We start from the raw sequence: 27,937 nt of genomic DNA, 5'->3' as shown, positions 1-27,937 counted from the left end.
CCAGATTGAGTGTGCCTATTGGAAGATTTCCCCTCTATTGCTTTTCTGGGGACAACCCAAAATGTGGGTTTTTCTTTTACTTTCAATGATAATAGTAAACAGGACAAACAGAGAGGGTGAATCTCCTTAATGGGGGCACAGGCAGCAATACAAATTGACAGGGGGTCTAATCCCTCTCCACTCTGTCTAAAACAGAAAAAAAGTTTTGCCTTTAGTTATACTTTAAATATATAACAAATAACTATTACCTGGAATTTATGCTGTACCAGAGATACAAGGTTCATGTTAAACGCAGAGGATCATTTGACAGAAAAACAGAAAAACACAAAAAACAGAAACACCTTGCATGTATGAAATTAACAAGGCAGTATTTTGTCAGTTTCCTTTAAATAGGTACTCTACAAAAAAAGACAACATTATTTTCCTTTTAAGCAGTTATAAAGTAAATTGTCAAATTTACAATATTTGGTTTTACTCAGTTGAAAGTTCTGAATTCGTAAGTACTAATTATTCGCTTTGCGGAAATCGAACTTCTTAAGTTAGTTAGGAAAAAGTACTAAACGGAATGAAGTATGAGGTAAATAGATGTTATTTATTATATTAATTCCATGTTTTATTTCACAGGTCTTTATTTTTATTTATATACGAGTTTTGAAAGGGTTTCACCTAAAAAGACCAGGTTGTTGCCAACATTCCAAAAAATAGATAACTATAAAAAGATAAAGTACCCCCCAGGAAGAGTACACAGGGGACTTTTAAGGCAACAGGATAAGGAGATTGAAGAGTATCAAGATATATATAGAGAGAAATAACAACATTTGTTAGGGTAGTATTAAAAATGAATAGGTGCATACATCACCATGTAGGACATAAAATTAGAAATAAAAACAATACAGTTGATATAGTTGAAATTGTTGGTCTCCCTTCTTCAGGGTATTTTCTTTCAGGAGAAATTAAGACAAATGACAATCTATAATAGAGCATAATGAGCGTTTGAGTATAGGAAACTATATCTTTTTATAGTTATTTTTATTTTTAGGAGTAGCCTTTGTATGTATGTTGTTACCCTGAAAAATCTATATTTAAGATTTTTCATATCTCATAGATATGATGTGGGTTAAATAAGAGTTCTTTTCGATCAAGAGTGAAAGCTTAAAATATAATAACATTTATTAGGACACAGTTGAAAGTCTAGCTAATACACAATCGTCTATCTATCGCCTTACACCAAGGAAAAAAAATATTAGGTTGAAATAAAGTATTTACATGAAGGAATACAGGGTATATTCCTCAATACAGTAATCTACACACATATTTAGTTACAAGTAAAAGGGCATTCCTTTCCCATAATTACCCATCCTTACCAAAGCTCCTTTCAGCTCGCTGGTCTATCAGAAAGAGAAGGGTTACCTCCCCCTTGGCTCTGAGTATATCAAACCAAGCTGATGTCTCATTGGTTGGCCTAGCTTGGATCATGATTGGAGGGCTTACTCCATAAGTCGGCCCCCTTTCATGCAAATCCTTGTGACTATGTTGGCCAAGTGTGTTAATTGTATTTCCCCAGGAAGTTAGGTCCATTGCATATCCCAGCATGGCACCCTTTCAAAGGAGTAGGTGTAGAACAATGGAATTGGCTCTCCCTTGTTTGCATATACAAGCCTTGGCCCACATTCTCTGCTCTTAGCAAAAGCTTAAATGAAACCCTTTTTGAAATATATTCATTATTACAATATTTTACAGTTATTAATGGAGATTTCACATAAACTTATAAGGCAACAATGTTTTTAGGTGCACTGCCATTAAACTCTATTAGAAAGCGTGTTTTATGAAAGTGCATGAAAAATGCAGCATGCAGGGCTTTGGTGTAATTTTATGAATATGCATATTCTAATAGAGTTTAAATGGCAGTACACCTAAAAACTAATGTGAACGGGGCCTTAAAAACTCCTGAAAAGGGTAATTTGTCCCTAGAAGGTCTGCGCTGTGCTTGCTGATACATGCCATAATTTTGTTTGACTTTTTTCTGTTTTATAATATTTTTTCTTTGTTAAAATTTGGATTAAAGGATAATTCTTCCCAGTGTATAATTTTCTTTACTAAGCTGAATATATAGGCTTATTTGGTAATGCAAATGGTAAACTGTGGTAGGTGATATTAACCAATCATAAGTTAATGCATTTTTTGCATAAGCTTTGCTGTTTTTACAGCCTTTGTGTATGTCTGTTAGAGTAATAACTAACATCATATCATTTTAGGATTTTAGGTAACCATGCCACATCTGCTGGCTTCAGTAGTTTCATTTGACTACTATTGCCAATTTCTTACTAAAGCAGAATACAGTTGCCTTAAACTGGCCATACATGCTGTGATGAAAGCAAGCAGCTCATTTTCAGCATGTTAGTGGGTCACCGATAGAAAATGATTTGCTGTAATCACCAATTTTGCAGATTAGAAAATCATTTATATAAGGTCAGGGGAGTGGCCAAGTCAATAGTAAACAGGCAAATTTCTTAACAGTATTGGTTTTTATCATACTAAAGTTTACATTACTTATCTTCACTTTTGAATGAACAAAATGTTGCTTAACCATGAGTCCTTCATGTGTATTGCAAATAAGTGGAAGTTGCAATAGCAGATGAAATAAGAAAGGAACAAAAACACAAAAGGCAAAAACATCCAAGAAGGCTAAATGTCATTTTATTAATAAATTAACATTGGTGGGAATTATCTTTTAAAAATTATTATTCAAGTATTCAAGTTTATTATTCCTGCTCAAACAAAGATGTATTCTTTTGTGAAATATGCAGTTTCTTAGAAACTGTCATTTTACTTTGTTTGACAGCTTAATTGTTTCTTCCAGAGATACTGGTTGAGTAAAGTTTCTTCCAGAGATATAAGTTGAGTAAAAAGCAATCAAAATATTTTTTATAGCTGCTAGTGACCCCGTGTCTTCCTAAATTTATTGGGGATCTTGGCACTCCCCTTTCATCCCTAGGTTCGCAAGCTGGGCTAGAAGACATATGTGGCTGGTGCCCATGTAGTACGAATGAAACAACAGAGGTTCTGCATTTCATTGACTGTAATGTCTAAACACAACCTATAACCCTTCAGACACTTTAAGGAAGAAGACAAGCAAGTTCTGACATTGTCAACGGACAGTAGGGATGGTCCCGATGTTCGAGTCAAGCGTAAGTCTGACTCGAACATCGGGTGTTCGCCCTTTTGGTGAATATGGAACATTATGGGGCATTTGCGGCAAATTTAAGCATTGCAGAATGCCCCATAATGCGCTGCGAGATTGCAGTGCATTGATGTCTGATGATTGGCCAAAGCATGCACCTGACCTGCATGCTTTGGCCAATCACAGCGTGCTCTGCTGTGAGAACCATGATTGGCCAAAAGGAGGGTGCCTTTAGCCAATCATGGCTCAGGGGGCTAAGTCCACGCCCCACACTACATAAGGCTGCTTATGGTGGCAGTATTTAGTGTAATGAATGAGAGAAGTTAGAGGCAGGTTAGTGGCGTGCAGGCAATTTAGTATTTATATATATATTCTGCATTTAGTGTAGAATATATATACAGTGCAGGCAGTATATAATACAGTGTATTGAAGTGGCTAAGGGGAACCCTATGACAGAATTAAGAAAAAAAAATGGCATAGGTTCCCCCCTCCCCAGTCCATACCAGGCCTTTTGGGTCTGGTATAGATTTTAAGGGGAACTCCATGCCAAAATTAAAAAAACAAAATGGTCTGGGGTTGCCATCCCAAAATCCATACCAGGCCTTTTGGGTTTGGCATGGATTTGAAGGGGAACTATATGCCAAATTGGAAAAAAATTAGCGTGGGGTCCCCCCAAAATCCATACCAGACCCTTATCCGAGCAAGCAACCTGTCAGGCCAGGATAGGGGGGAATAGTGAGCGTCCCCCTCCTGAACCATACTATACTGCTTGCCCTCAACATGGGGAGGGTGTTTTGGGGTCCCCCAAAAGCACCTTGTCCCCATGTTGATGGCTACAAGGGCCTCATCCCCACAACCCTGGCTATTGGCTGTTGGGGTCTGCGGGCGGGGGGCTTATTAGAATCTGGAAGCCTCCTTTAAAAAGGGGGCCCCCAGATCCCACCCCCATGTGAATGGGTATGGGGTACATTGTACCTATTCACCAAAAAAGTGTCATAAAGTAAAAACCACAATACACAGTTTTTGAAAATTCCTTTATTAAAAAAGAAAAAAAAAGTATCCCACGATGTAAATCCATCTTCAATTACACCGCCCGACAGGCCCGAAAAATAGAAAAAAAACTCCGCCTTGATGGGAGGCGTCTCGCCGACTGCTGTCTCTTGGCTGTGACAGCTGTTATATAGGCAAGGGCGGGGCCACCCAGTGATGTAACCAAGTGACCCCGCCCCCTTATGCCTATAGGCCCATGCCTATATAAGAGCTGTCGCAGCGAAAAGACAGCAGTCGGCGGTAAGCCTCCGATTGAGGCGGAGTATTTTTGTTTTTGTTATCTATTTTTCGGGTCCATCGGACAGCGTGATTGATGATTTATGAACATCGCAGGACACCTTTTTTTTTCTTTTTTAATAAAGGAATTGTCAAAAACTGCATATTGTGGTTTTTACTTTTTGACACTTTGGTGAATGGGTAAGGGTGCAATGTACCCCATACCCATAGGGGGGCAGGATCTGGGGGCTCCTTTGTTAAAGGGGGCTTGCAGATTCCGATAAGCCACCCGCAGACCCCCACAACCAATGGCCAAGGTTGTGGGGATATGGCCTTTGTCCCCATCAACATGGGGACAAGGTGCTTTGGGGAGACCCCAAAGCACCCACCTGATGTTGAGGGCAAGCAGCCTGGTATGGTTGAATGGTTCAGGAGGGGGCGCTCATTCAGCATGGTATGAATTTTAGGGGGACCCCATGCTGTTTTTTTTAATTTTGTCATGGAGTTCCTCTTAATATCCATACCAAACCTGAAAGACCTGGTATGGACTGGGAGGGGGGCCCAAGCCAATTTTTTCCTCAACTTTTTCTACCTATATTGCTGGGAACCGGCAATACATTACAGCCACAAGCAATTTTAAACGACCTTTTTTTCCTTTAGAAATGTAAAATTTTACTGCAGCACAGTAAAACACAAACACATCACACAGATGCGCCACTTTAAAGGCAGACTAAGGGGACCCCCCAGGCATGATATTTAAAGGAATATTTCATTCTTATTGTTTCACTTTAAGCATTATTAAAATCACTGCTCCTAAAAAAACGTCCGTTTTAAAAAAAATTTACATTGATACATGTCCCCTGGGGCAGTACCCGGATCCCTATACACTTTTTATGGCAATAACTTGCATATACGCCTTTAAAATGAGCACTTTTGATTTTTCATGTTCATATCCCACAGACTTTAATAGGGTTTGCATGTTTGCACAAATTTTGTGCCTGTTCACATGTTCTGGTGCGAACCGAACTTGGGGGGGGTAGTATCTTCATGATTGGCTGAATTTTTAGAGTGTCTGATGTTGTAATTACTCATTAAACTTAGTGAACTGCAGGACCCTGAAAACAAGGTTCCATTTGTTTTTAAAATGTAATTAATGTATGCACCAATTCTTTAAAATACAATATTATTTTATTTTTAGTATTAATTTCCAACTGAAAAATTAACATCTGGGACAATGTGATTTGGCTGCGCCTAAAGCGGGCAATTATATGTTTTTTTCAGGTTTATATACACTTTAACAGTGAGTGAGACAAAATGAGGATAAGAGAGAGAAAAGGAGAAAACTAGAGCGAGAGAGAGAAAGAGGGAAAACAATATAGAGAAAGACTTCAAGAGCGAAAGAGAATACAAGATAGCCACAGCAAAGAGAAAAATTAAGGAATAGAAAACCAGAGAAAAAGAAATTATAAGAGAGGGAAAGGGAGAAGCAAATATAGGGAGAGGGAATAGAAAGAATGAGAGAGAAAAAAGGCAAAATTATTGTAAGAGTATAAATGTTTTTAAGTATTGGGGCATATAAGATTTTAGAAAAATTTGTCAGGCCCTGGTAATACTAAGGTTGAGAACACATTTTCCCAAAGCACCCGCCGCTTAGGAGGAAAATATACACTCTACCTCAAATGTAACTTCACCGCTGCTACATTAAAAAAAATAAAATGAATAAACACGAATTGGAATAAGAGTGCAAAAAAAATCTAAAAGCACTGTGATGAAAATTGAATGCCACCGTGAGTATGTGATAAACATAAATAAAAAGTTCACATGGGAGAAAACATTAAATCAAAGGTTGTGGATCTTGTGAGCTGATGGTGTGAGTGTGTGTGAGTGAGTGCTCCGCCCCCCCCCCCCGTGTTCCCGGGCCGAAGCTGCAATCAGAGGAACACAGCAGAGCACAGATTATTGCTGGAATGCTGAATTGTTAGCTGCTGGAGAAGCTTTACTCCCTTTCCCCGTGTTCACAGCTGATACTGCAGCCGGATGAGAACAGCTGATCGCTGAACCGCTGAGTGCCGAGTAGCTGACATACTGCACTCTCTCTCCTCTCCCACACACCCGGCCGTGTACGAGAGAGTGCCCCGCTCCCCCCCCTCGAGCTCCTGGGCAGATACCACAAACAGCTGTACATAGCAAAGCACAGCTGAACGCCAAACCATTGAACCACTGACAGCTGGAGAGATTCCACTCTCTCTCTCCTGTTCCCTCGTGCTTTGGATGAGCGAGTGTTTCACCTCCCTCCCTCCTGTGTTCCTGGGTTGTATCCCACAGCAGAGCCAAGTTGAACACCGAACCTCCAAAGGCTGATCCACTGACAGTTGGATACACTCTATTCCCCTTCCTCTTCTGAGTGCCCGGCTGTGTAGGAGTAAGTACCCGCTCCCACACCCCCCCCCCCCCCCCCCCGGGGTGACACTATAATAACCTGTGTATAGTAAACTTGGCTGAACACTGAACTGTTGAACCATTGACAGCTGGAAACTCCCCACCCTTTTTTCTGTATCCCCGAATTGTGGATGAATGAGTGCCTCACTTCCCCTCGTGTTCCCTGGCTGAATTAATAACTAACTAATGTACAGCAAAGCAGAGCTGAAAGCTGAATCGCTGAATCGTTAGTAACAGGAGATACTACACACCCTTTGCAGTGCTCATAGGTCAACTTTAAAATTTGATGAGAACAGCGGAGTTCGGAGTCGCATCGTAGACAGCTGAGGAGATGACCACACGCAGACAAATCGCTATGCTACCGGCTGGACGAGGTAAAAGTTCAGTAGATGGTATAAGAGCCTACATGTCCCCTTGTGCCGCTGATGGAGGGGGACGACAAGCAGGGGGACAGGACATAAGGAAACCCAGCGGTCCTACAGAGGGGTCAGCACGCGGGACTCCAGGGAAAAAGAAAACGGACACCCCAACAACAGGAGGCGGCACCACACTGCACGGTAAGGGATCTCCGTCTGCAGGAAGGGGGAGGAAAGTTGCGGAAGAAATTAGCCCGGGTGGTGGAGGGAGCCCCATGAGTATAAGAGAGGAAGTAGGGGCTGGGGGACAAGAGTGTATAAACCCCGGAACAAGAATCTCATCAGCCACTATAAAGAAAGGGGATTTAATTGTACAGGATGAGGAGGCATCTGAAGGTAAAGAGGTAAATGAAGGGACAGTAGAGGCCCTACAGGCTACGGAGATGATATTCAGGACAAGAGGAGGAGAACTGACCCCTAGCAATGGCATAGTTGAGATACAGAGCTCTCAAACAAGGCTAGATACAGACCCTGGACAATCTCTTCATGACTATGACGATTATGACCATATTTCACTCCCCAAACAGCAGAACCCCCAAGATGGAGGAAATGGGAGCCAGAGGGGGAACGAGCAGGGTGGAAACCGGAAAAAAGATATGTGGGACCTATTGAGAGCCCTACCTACAAAAAATGATATGCAACAATTAATTAGTGTGGTGGAACAGTCATGCTTACAAGCAGTTGAAAGTCTGAAGGAGGATCTCTGGGGTTTGGGGCATAGAGTGGAGAAAATAGAAAGCGATCAAGAGGCCATAATGCACAACGTAGCAGATATTCAGGAAGTACTCAAGAAGCATGAAGATGTATTAAATGGGTACAGGGACCAACTGGACGATTATGAGAACCGGGACAGAAGACAGAATATCCGTATAAAAGGAATACCCGAATCAATCCCAAAGGCGGAATTAATCCCCACTACAATTAAGATATTCAGACAGATCTTAGGGGACCAGGCCCCAGAAAACATAGAAATAGATCGGGCGCATCGGGTGTCATACCCGAGTAATAAAGCTGAGACAACAAGGGACGTTATCTGTAAAGTGCATAAATATAGAATAAAAGAAAATATAATGAGAATGGCACGCACCAAACCCACAATTCTGCTTGAGGGACTGAACATAGCATTATACCCCGATATATCACGGCGGACCCTGTACCAGCGTCGAGCAGTGCGACCCCTGTTAGAAGCACTGCGTGCGGTAGATATTAAATATCGTTGGGGATACCCATTTAGCTTGACAGCTTCTAGAAATGGGAAGACAGCAACACTACGAACTAAAGATGATCTAGAATCTTTTGTGCAAAAGTTGGATCTCCCTATGGTGGACTTTGTAGATTGGAGAATAAATCTCATAGGACCCCCACTACAACGGCCAGAGCAGTGGCAAGAAGTTAGGGCAAAGACTAATAGGGACTTGGCCCGAAGAGGACCCAGATAGTGGAAGAAAGGACTGAGTAGCAAGGGATCTTGTCTCTGCCCCCTTTCTTTTTTTTTTTTTTTTTTTTTTTTTTTTTTGGGAGATGAAGTTGTGCTGTTTATTCCCCCTTTTGGGGTTTTTTTTTTTTTTTTTTTTTTGGGGAGATGAAGTTGTGCTGTTTATTCCCCCTTTTGGGGTTTTTTTTTTTTTTTTTTTTTTTTTTGGGAGATGAAGTTGTGCTGTTTATTCCCCCTTTTGGGGTTTTTTTTTTTTTTTTTTTTTTGTGTTTTCTTCCAATGGGGAGAGAATTATAGATAAGGCCTGGGGGGAGGGGGGGAGGGTTGGAGGATGAAGGAGTGTGGTGGTATATGGAGACTATTTTTTGGTCGGTAGGTCAACCCCGAGTAAGGGGCTTAAGGAACCTGCTAAGAGCAGGGAAGGGAGGGGACCTGTGCTTGTGGGACGCACATCTATACAGGCCTCCACCTGGGTTAGTAAAGGTACTCCAGGGGGGAGTATCATGGTGTAGGGACGGGGTATGTATGGTTTTCTACATGGAACAAGTAAAAAATGTAATTTTTAATTTTAATAGGGGTTGTTCTAGGGATATGTGGGTAGGTAGGGTCAGCGATGATGGAACAAACAAGAATAAGGTCAGGGAGAAAATAATGAGGGGCAGATACCGGGAGCCTATAAGGGAAACTTAAAGAATGGCAACAACTTTGAAAATCATCTCATATAACGTAAGGGGGCTAAGCTCACCGAACAAGAGAAAGCGCCTGTGGATCGAGCTGCAACATTATGGAGCGGACATTGTCTTTTTACAAGAGACTCACTTTAAGGGTGATTCTATCCCTAGCTTACCCCAGAGTATTATGAACCAATGGTACCATGCAGTGTCCCCAGTCGCAAGGGCCAGAGGAGTCACAATGTCTTTTAAGAAGTCATGTCCATGGAAAATGGAGACAGTTCAGAGTGACCCTGAGGGACGCTTCTTATTTGTGAAGGGTACACTGCATGGTACATGATATACATTTGCGACGATTTACGCACCAAATGAAGGGTCAGTTAACTTTTTTGTTAAAATATTTAAGAAATTGGAACAATTTAGAGAGGGCTGTCTGATGATGGGCGGAGACTTTAACCTGGTGCTGGATCCTAATATGGATACATCAACAGGAAGAACTGCCTTGTCATTTAGAGCCCTAAAACGAATTAAACAACTTATACGCTCTCAACATCTGGTGGACTGTTGGCGGGTATTACATGCAGGAATCAAAGACTTTAGCTATTATTCAAAAACACACGACATGTACTCACGTCTGGACCTTCTCCTGGTGGACCAGTTCCACCTGGAGAATGTCATTTCATGCACAATTGGCCCCATCACAACATCAGATCATGCCCCAATAGCATTAACGTTCCAACTAATTCAGATGGGGGGTCTGGAGCGAACGTGGCGTTTGAACGAGTCGCTACTGGATAGGGAAGAAATAGTTGAGAAATTAGGAGTTAAAATAAAAGAGTATTTTGAAATAAACAAGACAGGGGAAGTGTCTGACCAAATGGTGTGGGAGGCCCATAAAACTGTCATAAGAGGGGATTTAATAGCATATGGCTCGTATATAAAAAAAGAAGGGAAAAAAGAGATAAAAGATCTATTAGATAAAATCAGTGAACTGGAGGGGAAGCACAAGAGGAAGCTTGACCCTACAGATAATAGGCACCTAGAGGCCTTAAGAACGGAGCTTTCACAGTGCCTAGAACAAAAAGTTAGAAATAAAATTAGGTTCTTAGCAAATAGGGCATATGAACAGGGTAATAAGTGTGGGCGGCTACTAGCTAAACAGCTTAAAAAGCAACAGGAATCCAGACACGTTCATAGCTTACTGGTTAGAGGTAAGAAGGTAGTTGGAACGAAAGCCATAGCTGCAGAATTTAGTAAATTTTATGAGGCATTATACAATATTTCCTAAGTAGATAATGAAAGCCCTGAGAGAAAAGAGATACAGGATTATATCAATGAAGCATCAATGCCTAGGCTGCCTAAAACAACTATAGAAGAGTTAGAGCGCCCAATCACGGTAGAGGAGCTGGAAAGGGTAATAGCAACATTGCCATTAGGGAAAAGCCCAGGCCCAGACGGGTTGACTAATATATATTATAAAAAATTCCTTCCAGTACTAAGAGAACCACTGTGTAAATACTTCAATTCAATTAATGCATCTAACCCACTACCACCAGAAGCCCTTCTGGCGTATATAACAGTATTGCCAAAAGGAGGGAAAGATCCCCAGATTTGCGCAAACTACAGGCCTATTTCCCTTCTTAATTCGGATACTAAATTGTTAGCAAAGATCTTGGCTCTGAGGCTCCAGGGACACATAGGGGGGATGATACATCTGGACCAGACTGGGTTCATGGAAGGGCGTGAGGCGAGAGATAACACTATTCGGGCGCTTAATGTCCTCCACTGGATGCAGTCTGGTCCAGATAGGGCCCCAAGGATGATTCTGTCAATGGATGCCGAAAAGGCCTTTGACAGGGTGAATTGGGGCTTTATGAGAGAAATATTGAAGGGGATAGGCCTGGGGGAGCGGATGATGGGATGGATAATGTCGATGTATGCGGGCCCTAAGGCAAGAATTAAAGTAAACGGAACGTTGTCAGAAAGCTTTAGTATCCGAAATGGTACGAGACAAGGTTGCCCATTATCACCCTTAATATTTGCAATAATATTAGAGCCATTCTTACGTAAAATCAGAAATAACAAAGAGATAAGTGGGACACAAATAGGACAGGTGGAACATAAGGTCGCAGCATATGCTGATGACCTACTCTTTTTTCTCTCGTCCCCCCAGACATCGTTAGCTGCACTTATGCTGGAGGTACAAAAGTTCGGCACCTTATCTAATTTTAAAATCAATCTGGGAAAGTCAATTATCCTTCCTATCCATGTCCCAATGGGACTGGAGATGACGCTGCGACATACGTATGCATTTGTCTGGGAGAGAGAGTCCCTGACGTATTTGGGGGTACGTATTAGTGTTGAAATGAAAAGACTATATGAAGTCAACTATGGCATATTATTGACGGAGATAGCGGAAGAGTTTAAAAAATGGAAAGGCCAATATCTAACTTGGTTTGGGAGGATTAATGCCATAAAAATGAGTATACTTCCTAGATTAATTTATATGTTGTACACAATACCAATTAAGGTACCGGGGTCCTTTTTCAGACAAGTGCGTAGGATGTTTGTGGCGTTTGTATGGAACGATAAAAGACCCAGATTAGCCCACGACCTTCTGAGAAGAAATAGGGCCGAGGGGGGATTGGGAATACCGGATATAGCCTTATATTATAAGGCTATGAGTCTAGTCCGGATTTTGAACTGGCACCATGATACTCATAAAAAACTTTGGGTTCAAGTAGAAAATGCAATGGCAGGGAGGAACTTAGCAGGAGCACCTTGGATTCAGAGCCCGTCAAGAGGGTTGTCTCAATGGGTGTCACCATTAACCCAGAACACATTGGAAGTTTGGGACAAGTTGAATAAGAATGGGGACTATGCCCCCTGGATCTCACCTCTGGCTCCTCTGGAGGGATTTACCTGGTTCCCCCCAGGGGAGGAGATGGGGTATCTGGGGGCCTGGGGCGGAGGTGGAGATTCCACCTGTGGCAGGTTTGCTCCGGAGGGAGTTTTGTTATCTCTGACAGAGATGGTGTCTAGATATGGGACAGTGCATATGGCAGAGTGGAAATACAATCAATTAGTGAGTTTTTTTAATAAAAGCAAATCATCAATAAGACCTATGAACTCTCTCACCATATTTGAGAAACAATGTGTGCAGAGATCTAGTCCCAGGAACGTGCTGTCACAAATGTATAAAGGGATACTTAAGGGACAGGAAGGTACAACTCCATACTATATAAGGGAATGGGAGAAGGAATTGGGACAGGTATTGACTAACAATCAAATTAAAAGGATAATTACACTAACGCATTCCTCATCCATCAGCTCAAAGGTACAAGAGATGGCGTACAAGTTCCTGTCAAGATGGTATAGGACCCCAGTCAAATTGGCACAAATGTTTCCAACCATAAGTGATAGATGCTGGAGGGGATGTGGTCAGAAAGGCACATTTCTCCATCTGTGGTGGACATGCCCAGTAATTAAAAGATTCTGGGAGTCGGTGTCTCCATGGATCAAGAAATTGACGGTGGGATACCTGGAATTTCAACCACTACATTATTTGTTCCATGGGATGCCGGGCTCTAATAGAAAGTATCGGGAGGGCATAACACCCCACCTATTAAACGCAGCGAAAAAAATCATACCGAAATTTTGGAAACAGACACAGGGTCCCTCAATATTAGATTGGAGAAAGGAAGTGAGCTTAATAATGGAAGCGGAAAGATGGGTTCATAAGGTAAAGGGCCAACACAGGAAATTTGAAAAGAAATGGGCAGGCTGGAAGGAATGTTTAGTTGAGATGGAAAAAGAAGACGGAGATGACTAAAATGAGAAGGAGGTGGAGGTACAGCCCTTGTAAATATGTAAAATAAAAGATACTGACCTATGGAAGGAAGAAAAGGGGAAGAGAAAAGAAAAAAAAAAAAGGAAAGAAAGATGAAAGGAATATTGGAATTAGTTCGCTGGCCCAATATGTAGGGGAGGGTTTGGAGGGGGTGAGGTTGTGGTTTTCCTGTGTTTTTCCTTCCCCCCCCCCTTTCCCCCCTTTTTTTTTTTTTTTTTTTTTTTTTTTTTACGATGGGTAAAGGGTAATAACACTTATAGTTTGGCCATGGAGGGCTTCCTCTCAAATTTAAAAATAATGATAAACACGGGGTTTGGGTTTTTTTTTTTTCTCTCGAGATAACGTGATGGGTAAGGGTAATAACACTTATAGTTCGGCCAATGAGGGCCTTTTACACAAATTATATAATTGATAAACTTGGGTTTCGTGTAATTTTTTTTTTTTTTTTTTTTATACGACGGGTAAAGGGTAACAACACTTATAGTTTGGCCATGGAAGGCCTCCTCTCAAATTTTAAAATAATGATAAACACGGGGTTTGGGATGGGGTTTTTTTTTTTTTTTTTCGAGAGAGATAACGCGATGGGTAAGGGTAATAACACTTATAGTTCGGCCAATGAGGGCCTTTTACACAAATTATATAATTGATAAACTTGGGTTTCGTGTATTTTTTTTTTTTGTATGGTTTTCTGGTGTTTTGATGGGTAAAGGGTAATAACACTTACTAGAATAGTTTGGCCAATGAGGGCCTCGTACACAAATACAAATTGATAAACACGTACACTTTTTATTCAATTATGTACACTTATGCACTTTTATGTCCCCCCCCCCTTTTTGAATTTTTTTTTTTTTTTTCCTCTCTCCTTCTCACGAAGGGTAAGAGGTCTTCTTGCACAAAGAGAGGAGGGGGAAGGAGTAACTACAGGATTACCAAGTGGTTTGGAAAGGGGGGGAGGGATAAGATTTAAGCGAATGTGGTAGTAGAAGATGTAATGTAATAAGGGTCTGGGGTGGGTGAGGAGGGGTTTTTCTTTTTTGTTTGTAACAATGTATGAAGATTGTTGTATTGTAAAATGGAAATAAAAAATTCTGATTATTAAAAAAAAATAAAAAGTTCACATACTGTAAGTCCACATACTGTAAATCCAATTCACTACTGTGAAAGAACCTTGATATCCATCTTCAAACCCAAATGCATGTGTTTACACCACGTCAAAAGTGAAACACCTCTCCCCTCAGACAAAAACTCACCAGATTCCAATGCCTCTGATTTGCATGATTGTCATAAAGCACTTGTGTGTACACTCAGACCTGTAGCAAAGCAAATACTTTGATTTTCAATCATCCAATTTACTTATTTTGCTCATTCCCAAAAAGCAAAGTAAGAAATATTTCTGATAGTGTAGTAAAGTGTGTTTTTAAAAATAATACACTATTGAACTTATTGCGTCTTTGAAGCATTTGAAGTGCTACAGGTCAAGTGCTTTATGACAATCATGCAAATGAGAAGCATTGGAATTGGGTGAGATTCATCATCTACTGAAAATGGAAAAGTCAGTTTTGGATTGTCTCTTTATGCTAAACACAACACTTGGTTTAATAAAAACTGTTATATGCAGCATTACATTTTTACTAACCATGGTCTTTCTTTTAGGCATTAAGTCTTGTTTCCTCAATTAACTTGGTGCACAGAAGCAGAAACTGTATTTCTTTATTACTTTTTTCATGGGGTTTTATTTCTAACCTGCCTTCATTTGCAGTATCCAATTCATTTTACAATGTCAATTATATTTATGATGATTATACTACAACATATTATACAGTATGTTTTATTCTTTTGGCAGCAGGAATCATTTAGAAGTGAATATGCAATTTTATTGTTTGGCATAAAAAGTCCTATATGCACAAATTAAATGTTCACATATTTTTGAGGCAGTTAATATAATGCCAACTATTCTGGACCCCTGTATGAATTTCACAGAGCTAATTTTTAAACCAGCTCTCCTGGCAACAGGAGATCAGAACCCCAGTAGTTGCACTATTCCATATGTGCCACAATAGGATACCAAGCTACCACCAGTGAAACACAGGAGACCGGCTTTGCTTTTGGTATGTCATTTCTGAAAATTCACCCAACAATTTAAATGTCTTACTAAAACATTTTATAGCTGTTTTAGTGAAACGGTGCTGGGACATACACAATGGATAGTGCAACACAATATGGAGTCTGCGCATCCACATAAATCAGTGCAGGATTCATCCTGATGCTGCTAATATTTATTTAGTTGGCTAAAACTTTTTAACACAGCTTGCACCACACAAAATAGAAATGTTATGAGCATTAACCAAGTCCTACATTTTGCAATCCCAGATAAACATGCAAGTGGTTTGAGTTCTATTTTACCATGCAGATGGATTGAGAGCAGACAGCCCTTTTTTTTCATTTCTACAAAATCTGGAAATATAAAAGCTGTATTACCGTGTTGTCTAACTGTATATTTAGAACCGTAACTGATCCAAAGTAAATATACATATAGACATTCGTTTTTTTGCTGTTTAATAGCTACAATTGAATATTGTTATAACTCTCATTAAAATCTACACTTTCCATGTAAATCAGTGGTTCTCAACTCCGGTCCTCAGGACCCACTAACAGGCCAGGTTTGCAAGATAACTAAAATACATCACAGGTGATATCATTTGCTGCTCAGTGATTGCAGTATTCTAGTCTGCATCTCCCCAAAGTAATACTTAAAATCTGGCCTGTTGGTGGGTCCTGAGGACTGGAGTTGAGAACCACTGATGTAAATGGTCTATATTGTATTGCTGTGTTACTAACAATGTGTATTGTAAATGCTTACTTGTGTTTTTGTTTCTTTTTTTTTTTTGTTGTTGCAATATGTCAGTTTTTGTACAATGTATTATCTTTGTTACTAATTGGAAAAATGACCTATTTGTTAGAGATTGAATGTCTTTGAAAGCAAATAAAATATTTGTTAAAAAAGAAAGAAAGAAATGAGCATATTAACTCAATATGAGATCTTTTCTGTGATTGTACCATTCAAAAAGTCATCTTATTTACAGGCACAATTCTTTGTGGTTACTGCTGTGTAAATGAAATGCAGCTGTCTTATGGCAGGTCAATGGTCATTTCATAATGGATTTACAGAAATGTTTTAGTGCTAAGAACCTTTCTTTAAGGGTGCTATTAATATTATAACTACAAAGTCATTCCCAATTAAAGAAGACTGGGTCCATTCTACATGCCCAAGCCTTTTTACGTTTGTTTTATTGTGCTTAAAAATATCAGATAAAACAAAAAAAATCACTTTGAAGTCCTGGTTACATTTACATGATTTTTTTAAATAAAGCACAGTTAGCTTATATGAATAATATGACTGCAAAATATATACAATTTATTTTGAGACAAAGTCACAATGACATCTCTTGTCTCTATATTCTAACATAATTACATGTTATGTGAATTAATTTTACAATGAAAAGAATAAGCTGATATAGCATCAACCAGGTCATAAGCACCTATGGCATGGAGAGTACCTTGTCCCATGGATCATAAGCACATTCACCTCCCACCAATTATCAACTGTATTGACCATTATCTTTCCTTTTCATTCTATATTACCAATGATGATCTTTGACTTAAGCTGTTAAGATTATAATAGAAATGTGTTTATATACATTATTATGGCAATACAATAATGCACTTGCTTAGTTTTTAAAACAATGCACTTCCCCCAGGTTTCCATCTGATTTATTGTTATATTTTATATTGGAAAGAGGTCCTTGTTTAGGTTATGTATAGGAGGGTTTTGGTGGCTCTCATACAATGGTCCATGAAAAGGGTATTTACAGACATGACACAACCAATCAAAGGGTCTGAATGGTGTGCTAAAGGGATGGTATATTGTTTTATTATGCTTTATTGGCCACCCTCTTAATGCCATTTATTCTATATTTATAATTCCAAATTACGGGATTCACAATCTGACAACCAACATATTATTAAACAGAATGCAATTATGATTTTATAGACAACAAATGTGATATGAACCCTATGTATGTTTCTCTTAGGAGGTGTAATGTATCCCCTCAGCCTTCAGCCCCTAGTAATATAGGCATGCTTGGTTTCTGATTGTTCTTTTATATCTTAGCATAACAACTTTTTGAAGGTATCCCCATTACAGCCAAAATGATTAAATATGAACCAGAATTGTGCTTATTAAAACCCAGACCAAAATATGTATTTATGCAGACCATTAAACAGATTGTAATATGACCAGTTTACAGCAGCCATTTATGAACAAGCTGCATTAAGAATATTTTCAGATCCTGGCCAAGGTGTTTTTGCATTGCTTTTTAGTTTACATGCTTTGTGTTAATGTGTTTGAGCTGGCTATTTATTTTGTTAAATATTTTACACCCCTAGAAAAAAAAACTAGCATGGAAATTTAAATCTAACTATTTTTGTTATCAGCTAGTGAATTTTGGAAAATGAGGGTGGCAGTGTGTGTAATATGATTTCCCCATTCTCTCCACATAATTTTCGGTCATCAGACCTCATTATCATCACAATGTGCAGTAGCAGCTACTGTGGCAAACAGGAATTAATCCAGGGGACATTTGAAGTTCTTCCTGTTGAACAGCATTGACCTACATGGCAATTTTCTCTGTAAATAAAATGAAGTGCTAATGAGATGCATATCTAATGGTCATTTCTCCATGGCTCTTACAATGGTTATGTGTGGCTGTCCTAATTTGATTTCTTCCTTCTGTGTCCTCCCTCTCTGTGTTGTATCTCATGACTGTTCTGGATTGTCAATTGCGGTAGGTTTTTTTTTCCTGTTTGGATAAACCATAGACAGTGAAAACATTTTGTGATTAGTTGTCTTGACAGCTGGGGCTTCTCAATTGAGATTAATCCACTGCTTAACACTGCTTAATACATCAAGAGGCTGAACTAAATTGATTTCATTCAAACAAAGTTATCCCCACAAATGCAAACAGAATTGCATTAGAAGGCTAAAATTGTGTAATTGCTGCAAATAATTAACATTTATGATATAAAAGGTACAAATCAATCATGTAGCCCATGTTACATTTCTCCCTAATGTTATTTGATTTAAGGCCTGCTATTTCTATTACGTAATAAGATTACAACAAACTAAGGTCAGAAGGTCAGAGATAGATAGATAGATAGATAGATAGATAGATAGATAGTGTGACAGCAGGCAGGTAAAAACACCTGGTTGCATCCAGGATGGAAAATATGTATGCCCTAGATTCAGGCTTTATGCTGACTTATACCACTAGGGGGAGTGCTGGGAGTCCTGCAGGGGAAGAGTTAATGAGCCCAGCTGAAGTAAGTGGGCTCATTAAGACCTATAGAAATCACCCCAGCATGCTTAGGGAGATGCTCCATCCTGGAACCAGTTCTGTGATTGTGTAGACTGGGGAGTGTGGTATCTGAGCTTTGCGGTGAGTTAACGCCTGTGTGGCAAAACTTCTCAAAGAGAGATAGGGTCTGGGGCAGCACAAGGCTGCACCCAGTTGTTAGTTAGGGACACTACGTGTGTAGTAAGCGGTCAAGCTGACCAGGATTTCTTTTCATGTTTCTTTTGTTTTTCTGTTATTTTTTTCAATGCATCTAGTCTGAATAAACCGCACCTTTGTTTTTGTTTCACCTACCAAGCTGTCTGCTGTGCCTGATTTTGTGTGGTGAACCCATCCAGGGGGTCACACACACCCGCTGCCGAGCTAACCCCTCACAGTTGGTGGAGAAGCAGGGGCAGTTTTTTTTTTTTTTAAGGCCAGCATGGAGGAGATACTGAGACAGCTGGCTCTAGCAAATGCAAATCAGCAGCGGACAAATGCAACTTTGCAGCAGAGTCTGGAAGCTCAGCAGAAAGCTCAACTGCAGAGTCTGGACGCTCAGCAACAAGCCCAGCAGCAATCTGAGGCCCGCTTCATAGAGCTGTTACAAAAGCAAGAGCAGAGACTCCAACAACAAATCGAGACATTAATGCAGCAACGGCCGCAGACCAGTGAGGCAAGTGGTTCCACTAATACTGCATCCTTTGGTGTGAGCCGTTTACTGACAAAAATGACTGGAGAGGATGATCCGGAGGTGTTTTTGACCACATTTGAAAGGACTGCTGAAAGGGAAAAGTGGCCTAAGGAGCAGTGGGCTGGACTTGTGGCCCCTCTGTTAACAGGGGAATCGCAGAAAGCCTATTATGACCTAGAGCCGGACCAAGCAAAAGACTATGTGGTGCTAAAAACAGAAATATTGGCACGGCTGGGTGTCACCCTGGCCGTCCGGGCTCAGCGTGTACATAACTGGACTTTCCGGCTTGGAAAACCCCCCAGGTCTCAAATGTATGATCTCATTCACCTGAGCAGGAGGTGGCTGCAGCCAGAGACTTTGACCGCACCAAACATTGTGGAACGTGTTGTTATGGATCGTTTTCTGAGAGCTCTTCCTACTTCCATCCAAAAGTGGGTAAGCCATGGAGACCCAGAAACTGCAGATAAGCTTGTGGATCTGGTTGAGAGGTACTTGGCTACAGAGAACCTGACCACCTCTTCCAGGGACTCACGGACTTTCCACCCTAAGACCAGACCATCCCCAGTGGCGGGTAAGATGACTCCAAGGGGTGAGGGTGGAGAGAGTGAGAAGGTGGGGGTTCAACCTAATGTCTGGCGGGAGCAGCCCGGGAAGCCCAGGCCGCAAGAGGCAGCGAAAAAGATTATTTGCTACCGCTGCCGGCAAGAGGGACATATTTCAGCTAATTGCCCAGTTGTGGATGAACCTATGCAATGTGACTTTATAAGGGACAGACGTCAGTCGATGTTTGCGACAGTCGCTTGTACTGCCATTCGGGGACCTGAGAAACATTTATGTAAAATGTGTATTAATGGTAGAAATGTGGATGTGTTGCTGGATTCAGGTAGCCTGGTGACATTGATAAAGGCTGAATTAGTTACTACAGTGGTCTCTGGGAATAACAAGGTGGCTGTTATTTGTGTGCATGGGGACACCCGAGAGTATCCTGTAACTTCAGTGTTTTTTGAGACCCACAAAGGTAACCTCTCTCATCAGGTGGGGTTAGTGTCTCACTTACCACATGATGCCATTGTGGGAAGGGATTTTCCAATGTTCTGGGAACTCTGGGATTGTCCTGAGCCCCCCACTGGTGCCCCTATAGACCAGAAAGATGATGACCAGAATTCCTCTGAGAGTGGTGAGGACTCTCCAGAATTTCCCTTGTCGGTATTGGCAGGGGAAACTCGAGAAAATGGGGAGGAGCCAACATCCTCAGATGAAAACATGCCGTCTGTGGAATTTTCAGATCTTGAGGTTCACAGGGAAAATTTTGCCACAGAACAGTTAAAAGACCCCACCCTAATAAAGGCACGGGAGAATGTGGTGAAAATAGATGGCGAGTTAGTGAACCCAGAAAAAACTTGCACTTACCCGTACTTCACTGTGGAAAGGGACCTACTGTATCGAGTGGCTCAAAGGGCAGAAGAAACCGTTGAGCAACTTGTGGTGCCCAAACTTTACAGGAAGTTGGTGTTGGAATTGGCCCATGGGCACATTCTTGGAGGTCATCTGGGGACAGAGAAAACCAGAGAGAGAGTATTGCAGAGATTCTATTGGCCTGGGGTCATGAAGGAAACAGAAAATTATTGTTCCTCCTGCCCTGTGTGTCAGAAATCGGCACCTATGCCACATTTCCGTAACCCGCTGGTACCTCTTCCTATCATTGAGATCCCCTTTGAGAGGATCGCAATGGATTTGGTAGGTCCGATAATGAAGTCCGCTAGGGGGCATCAGTACATTTTGGTTATAATGGACTATGCCACCCGTTATCCGGAAGCGATTCCTCTTCGAAATACCTCGGCCAAAACCATAGCCAAAGAACTATCACTTGTTTTTAGCCGTGTGGGTATTTGTAAGGAACTGCTTACGGACCAAGGTACACCTTTTATGTCCCGAGTTATGAAAGAACTATGCAAGTTGTTCAAAGTGACACAATTACGTACGTCTGTGTATCACCCCCAAACAGATGGGTTGGTTGAAAGATTCAACAAAACCCTAAAACAAATGTTAAAGAAGGTGGTGGATAGAGATGGAAAGAATTGGGACTGTCTAATACCCTATTTGATGTTTGCCATTAGGGAGGTACCCCAATCCTCTACGGGTTTCTCACCCTTCGAGTTACTCTATGGGAGACACCCAAGAGGACTGCTGGATATCGCCAAGGAAACTTGGGAAAATGAGAGTTCTCCCCACAGGAGTGTGATTGAGCATGTCGCCCTGATGCAAGATAGAATTGCACAGGTAATGCCAATCGTAAAGGAACATTTGGCCCAATCGCAGTTAGCACAGCAGAGAGTGTACAACCGTGGGGCCAAGACCCGTACTTTTTCCCCAGGGGATAAGGTATTGGTGCTAGTCCCTACGGTTGAAAGCAAATTCATGGCCAAATGGCAAGGTCCATACGAAGTTCTCGAAAAAGTGAGTGAGGTGAACTATAGGGTTAGACAGCCAGGAAGGCGAAAGCCGGAACAGGTATATCACGTCAATCTGCTGAAAGCCTGGAGGGATAGGGAATCCCTAGTCGCAGAGACTTTGTCACCGGTCCAGTCTGATTGCTTTGTTCCTGAGGTTGGAATCGCAGTCTCCTTATCGAAACCCCAAAAACAGGAGGTTAAAGAGTTTGTACTTCGCAACAAAGAGATTTTCTCTGAGCTACCGGGAGAAACCTCTGGCGTAGAGCATGATATTATTACCCCGCCAGGAGAAAGGGTAAAACTAAAACCTTATAGAATACCAGAAGCCCGACGGGAGGCAATACGTGGGGAGGTTCAAAGGATGCTGGAATTGGGTGTGATAGAGGAGTCCCAGAGTGACTGGTCCAGTCCTATCGTACTAGTGCCCAAACCAGATGGGAGCTGGCGGTTTTGTAACGATTTTCGACAATTGAATAAAGTTACAAAATTTGACACCTACCCCATGCCGCGTATAGATGAGTTGATCGACCGGCTGGGAACAGCCCGATACATGACAACTCTCGATCTCACCAAAGGGTATTGGCAAATTCCCCTGGCCGAGTCGGCCAAGGAGAAAACGGCGTTTGTAACCCCAGATGGGGCGTTCCAATACAAGAGAATGCCGTTTGGGTTACAGAATGCACCTGCAACATTCCAGCGGAAAATGGACAAAATTCTGAGGCCCCATCAGAAGTATGCTGCAGCTTACCTGGATGATGTGATTATCCATAGCACAGATTGGGTCTCACATCTGCCAAAAGTGCAAGCAGTCTTAGACTCCATACGGGAAGCTGGGTTTACAGCCAATCCAAAGAAGTGCACCATTGGACAGGAGGAGGCCAAATATCTGGGGTACACTATTGGGAGGGGAGTGATAAAGCCTCAAGTCAATAAAGTTGAGGCCATACAGAGTTGGCCACGTCCCAACAGCAAGAAACAGGTACGAGCCTTTCTGGGAATCGCTGGCTATTATCGGCGATTCATCCCCCATTTTGCTTCTCAGGCTGTGCCCCTCACCAACCTGACAAAAGGGAAAGAGTCTGTCATGGTCAAATGGTCCCCAGAGGCTGAAGCAGCATTCCAGTCATTAAAAACCGCCTTATGTAGCCAGCCAGTGTTGTACTCCCCAGACTTCTCTAAGGACTTTGTTGTACAAACTGATGCATCAGACGTTGGGTTGGGAGCAGTGTTGTCCCAGGTCTGGAACGGGGAAGAGCACCCAGTCATTTACCTCAGCAGGAAATTGAAGTCCCATGAGGTAAATTACGCCACAATTGAGAAGGAGTGTTTAGCTGTGAAGTGGGCTCTAGATTCCCTTCGGTACTATCTATTAGGTAGGCACTTTGACCTGGTAACTGATCACGCTCCTTTAAAGTGGATGGCTCAAAACAAGGAGACCAATAGAAGGATAAATAGGTGGTTCCTGGCCCTACAGGAATTCAACTTTACAGTAAAGCATCGCCCTGGCGTTAAAATGGGGAATGTGGATGCTTTGTCTCGAGTACATGCGTGCCTGACTGCGTGTGTTCCAACCCCAAGGTTGAAACAAGAGGGGGGGGTATGTGACAGCAGGCAGGTAAAAACACCTGGTTGCATCCAGGATGGAAAATATGTATGCCCTAGATTCAGGCTTTATGCTGACTTATACCACTAGGGGGAGTGCTGGGAGTCCTGCAGGGGAAGAGTTAATGAGCCCAGCTGAAGTAAGTGGGCTCATTAAGACCTATAGAAATCACCCCAGCATGCTTAGGGAGATGCTCCATCCTGGAACCAGTTCTGTGATTGTGTAGACTGGGGAGTGTGGTATCTGAGCTTTGCGGTGAGTTAACGCCTGTGTGGCAAAACTTCTCAAAGAGAGATAGGGTCTGGGGCAGCACAAGGCTGCACCCAGTTGTTAGTTAGGGACACTACGTGTGTAGTAAGCGGTCAAGCTGACCAGGATTTCTTTTCATGTTTCTTTTGTTTTTCTGTTATTTTTTTCAATGCATCTAGTCTGAATAAACCGCACCTTTGTTTTTGTTTCACCTACCAAGCTGTCTGCTGTGCCTGATTTTGTGTGGTGAACCCATCCAGGGGGTCACACACACCCGCTGCCGAGCTAACCCCTCACAATAGATAGATAGATAGATAGATAGATAGATAGATAGATACATACATACATACATACATACATAGATACATAGATAGATAAAAAGATGTAATCATATATACATGTTCTTTTTTAAATAAATGATTAAGGTGTACAAATAAAACAATATTACAAGCAAAAAAAATTAATGATAGCATGTTGTCCATTTGCCAAGCAAAGTAGGCCTGCAGTTATTATGTTATTATACATTTGAAATATGTCCCCACACATACAATATCTGATATACAAAGCTAAGTCCTACACATAAGAAGTTTTTATAGCTAAGCTATTCTCTTCTGCATTGAAATGTTAGTATGAATACCATATACTTGCTCCTAAGTAATAGCCTATGTATCTCTGCCCTTCATTTCACAACCTTCAATCATCACAGTATGGAAGCTATAACAAAGACTGTATAGTCAAAACATACATATAGATCAAGTGTATATATATACAACTTCTGCAAAGGTATACCTATCACACAGAGGGACAATGTACTTTCCTAAGTGTGGCATAAAACATAAAGGTTGCATAGTTGCCATCTTCAGTAAAGTATGGATTTAGAAGAATAACATGGACTTTAAGATCCAAATACTGGAAATAAGATCTATACCAAAATAAATATGCAACTCCTCATGTTTACAAGGTAGTTTAGAGGTACTGTATTGTGTAACTTTACTTGGTACTTATAGTAGTCCCAATTCTGCTGCTCTCACAAGGAACCAACAACAAACTGTATACCAGGACAATTGTGTGAATTGAGAACTTTGCCCTGGGCACACCTATGAGAGATACAACTGAAAGCAGATTCTAGAATTAGGCTTTGTGGTGCGAAAATAAATTTTTTCTGGAAATACACACAGAAAAAAGACTTCGGCCGGCCATACACATTTCAAATCTCAGCCAGTTCAGCAGGAACCGGCCGAGATGCGAACCATTAATAGGCAGGCTGAATGTACCAAGTTGATCGATTGATCAATTTGGGTACAACCAGCCTGCCGATTTTTCTTGTGATTATCGCTAGCAGCTGCTATAGCCGCTAGCGATAATCACTCTCCTCTCCCAGTGGGGACAGCTTACCCTGCCTGCCCCTCCACCTAGAGAAGAAAATGGCCTAGCAGGAGGGATTCCCGCACCAACACTGTCTGTGTTGATGGGGGAACATGCAAATTTCTTTGCAACCCGTGGCACCATTTATGGCCTGCCTTACTGGACATTATTCGTAACAGTGCAAACTCATTATCGAATCTACATTCACATAGCAAAATAGGCAAAGTAATACTGGCAACCACTCAGATCAAATTATGTCTAGTAAAATTAAGGCACACATGGGCAGGCCAGTTTACAGAATACACTACAAAAAAAAATTATCCAGCACATTTACCAGTTAGTCAGTGCAAAAGTCTAAATTAACCACTTCAGCCCTGGAAGATTTGGCTGCTCAATGACCAGGCCATTTTTTGCGATACGGCACTGCGTCGGGTTAATTGACAATTGCGCGGCCTTGCGACGCTGTAACCAAACAAAATTGTTGCCCTTTTTTTCCCACAAATAGAGCTTTCTTTTGGTGGTATTTGATCATCTCTGTGGTTTTTATTTTTTGTGTTATAAACAAAAAAAGAGTGACAATTTTGAAAAAAACACAATATTTTGTACTTTTTGCTATAATAAATATCCCCATTTTTTTTTTAAAAAAAAAGCTCATTTTTTATCAGTTTAGGCCGATATGTTTTCTTTTACATATTTTTGGTAATAAAAATCGCAATAAGCGTATATTGATTGGTTTGCACAAAAGTTATAGTGTCTACAAATAGGGGATAGATTTATGGCATTTTTATTATTATTTTTTTACTAGTAATGGCGGCGATATGCGACTTTTATCGGGACTGCGACATTATGGCGGACACATTTGACACATTTTTGGGACGATTGACAATTATACAGCGATCAGTGCTATGAAAATGCACTGATTACTGTATAAATGTCACTGGCAGGGAAGGGGTTAACACTAGGGTGTGATCAAGGGGTTAACGGTGTTCCCTAGTGTGTGTTCTAACTGTAGGGGGAGGGGACTGACTATAGGAGATGACAGATTGTGGTTCCTAGCTATTAGGAACTCACGATCTGCATCTCCTCTCCTTACAAAACAGGCATTTGTGTATTTACACACACACATGTCCCTGTTCTGCCTCTCATGCCCACGATCGCGCATGGCTGGTGGTCATCGCGACCGCCGGTCATGAGCGTTGGCCCCCCCGCAGTGCAGCGGGCATGTTTGCGTGCCAGCTATCCCACTTAAAGGAGCCAACATACAGCTATGACGGTTCGCGCAGGATCGTGACGACCTGCTGCAGTATAATGATGGCGGCTGGTCGGCAAGTGCTTTGAAAACTAAAGTTTTTCTACATGAATTTGCAAACAATGGGACATATATAGAGGGGACACACCAGAAACCCAGACTCATTCAAAGGCAGCTAAGTTCCAGTGTGTATTAGCATCAAATTTAACATGTCAATTTATACCAAGCAAAAGTAAGGTGCACATGGGCAAGAAAGGTAATAGAACAATAACATTTTTATTGTATTATTTACTGAAGCAAGACCACCCGATGCATTGGCAGTCATGGGTACTTAAAACAGAAGTAAACCCATCAATTTAATGGTGATAACATGTGCAGCACCATGGCAGTTGCAAGGTCCAAGATGTCAGTTTCCTTTGCTGAAAATGATAGGATATAGAATGGTTTACCTGTTTAATTCCTTACACTTTTTATTAAATCACCCAGTAAGTTTTTGGGGGTGTTATAGGAAAGTATTAAGACACTGCAGACCTCTGTAAAATCTTTAAGGCTATGCCATAACATAGAAGATCTTCAACATGCTGTTGGAGGCTTAGATCAAGGTAGAAAAAACAGCTTTGTGAACTATTCATTGGAATTTTTGTTGAGGACCAAATGGTTTCTGAGTGATTTGAATGCCCTGTGCTGTAAAACCTCAGTTTTGCCGAAAAGACTAAAACATGGCAATAAAAAAAGCATTTAACATTCTGGCAGTTGTAGGACAGTGTTCTGCCAGATATATTCCTTAGTTAACATTTATCATGAACTTTTTTTGCTGTCGTTGTTTCATTTGCTGAATAGCTTCTTGGCAAATATCACTAGTTCTGAAGCCAAATCATGTTGTGCGTTTCAGCAAAAATATTATGCTAAAATAAAATGAACTCCTCTTATCAGGCAATCAATAGAATAGATTTAATACACTGTGTGTTATGCAAATGGTTGACTTGGTGCTCATTATGTGGATATGCCAAAGCCTTAGATGAAATCTACTGTACGTCTTTTTAGACAGGTCTGTGCACCACATAAATATGAACACAATCTGTTCACTAAACCTGTGGTCAACAGTTACTTTATTTCTGGTCATCACAGAATAGATATACAGAGCAGAATTTTAAAGAGCAGTTTATTCAATTGTTTAGGGTCCAGAGTGGCCTGGGGTAATAAAGCAATAGTTTGAAAAGGGGTTGATTGAAAAGGAACATTTCTGAAAAAAAACCACAGTATGATTACTTTCGGATATCTTTATGTATACTTTGTATACATAGCCAAATGTTTGCACTCACAGTTTGATAGCTTAAAATATAAATAATATAAATATCTCACAGCTAAATGATGGAAGACAAAAACATAAGGATTATAAAAATTGTCCTGATCTACACTGAGTAGTGACATTTATTTTCAAATGTTATTATAAGGCAGCAAGAACACATATTGTAAACCTCCCATTACTAGTTGAAAATGTAAAACTTAATCTCAAACATACTAAATGGCAAACTGATTATTTAATTACCAAAACAAAAATGCCTGACTTATTTACTGAAATATTATGACTATGATTAATTTAGATCAGCCTGGCTTTACCTAAAAAAATAACTAATTAGAGTAGACAAACCTTTATTCCATGAGCTTCCATTCTA

The 27,937-nt window shown here is 41.0% G+C and overlaps 1 protein-coding gene across 5 annotated transcripts in view; it reads left to right on the top strand.

The window, feature by feature from the left end:
* Nucleotides 1-27,937, top strand: part of SYT1 (synaptotagmin 1) — a 954,200-nt gene that overhangs the window by 730,712 nt on the left and 195,551 nt on the right. The window lies entirely within an intron of this gene.

This window comes from Aquarana catesbeiana, linkage group LG03 (assembly GCF_042186555.1).
Source record: "Aquarana catesbeiana isolate 2022-GZ linkage group LG03, ASM4218655v1, whole genome shotgun sequence".
Taxonomy (NCBI): Eukaryota; Metazoa; Chordata; class Amphibia; order Anura; family Ranidae; genus Aquarana; species Aquarana catesbeiana.
Note: the sequence above shows the minus strand (reverse complement) of the source record. Positions and strands in the feature narration are given on the sequence as shown.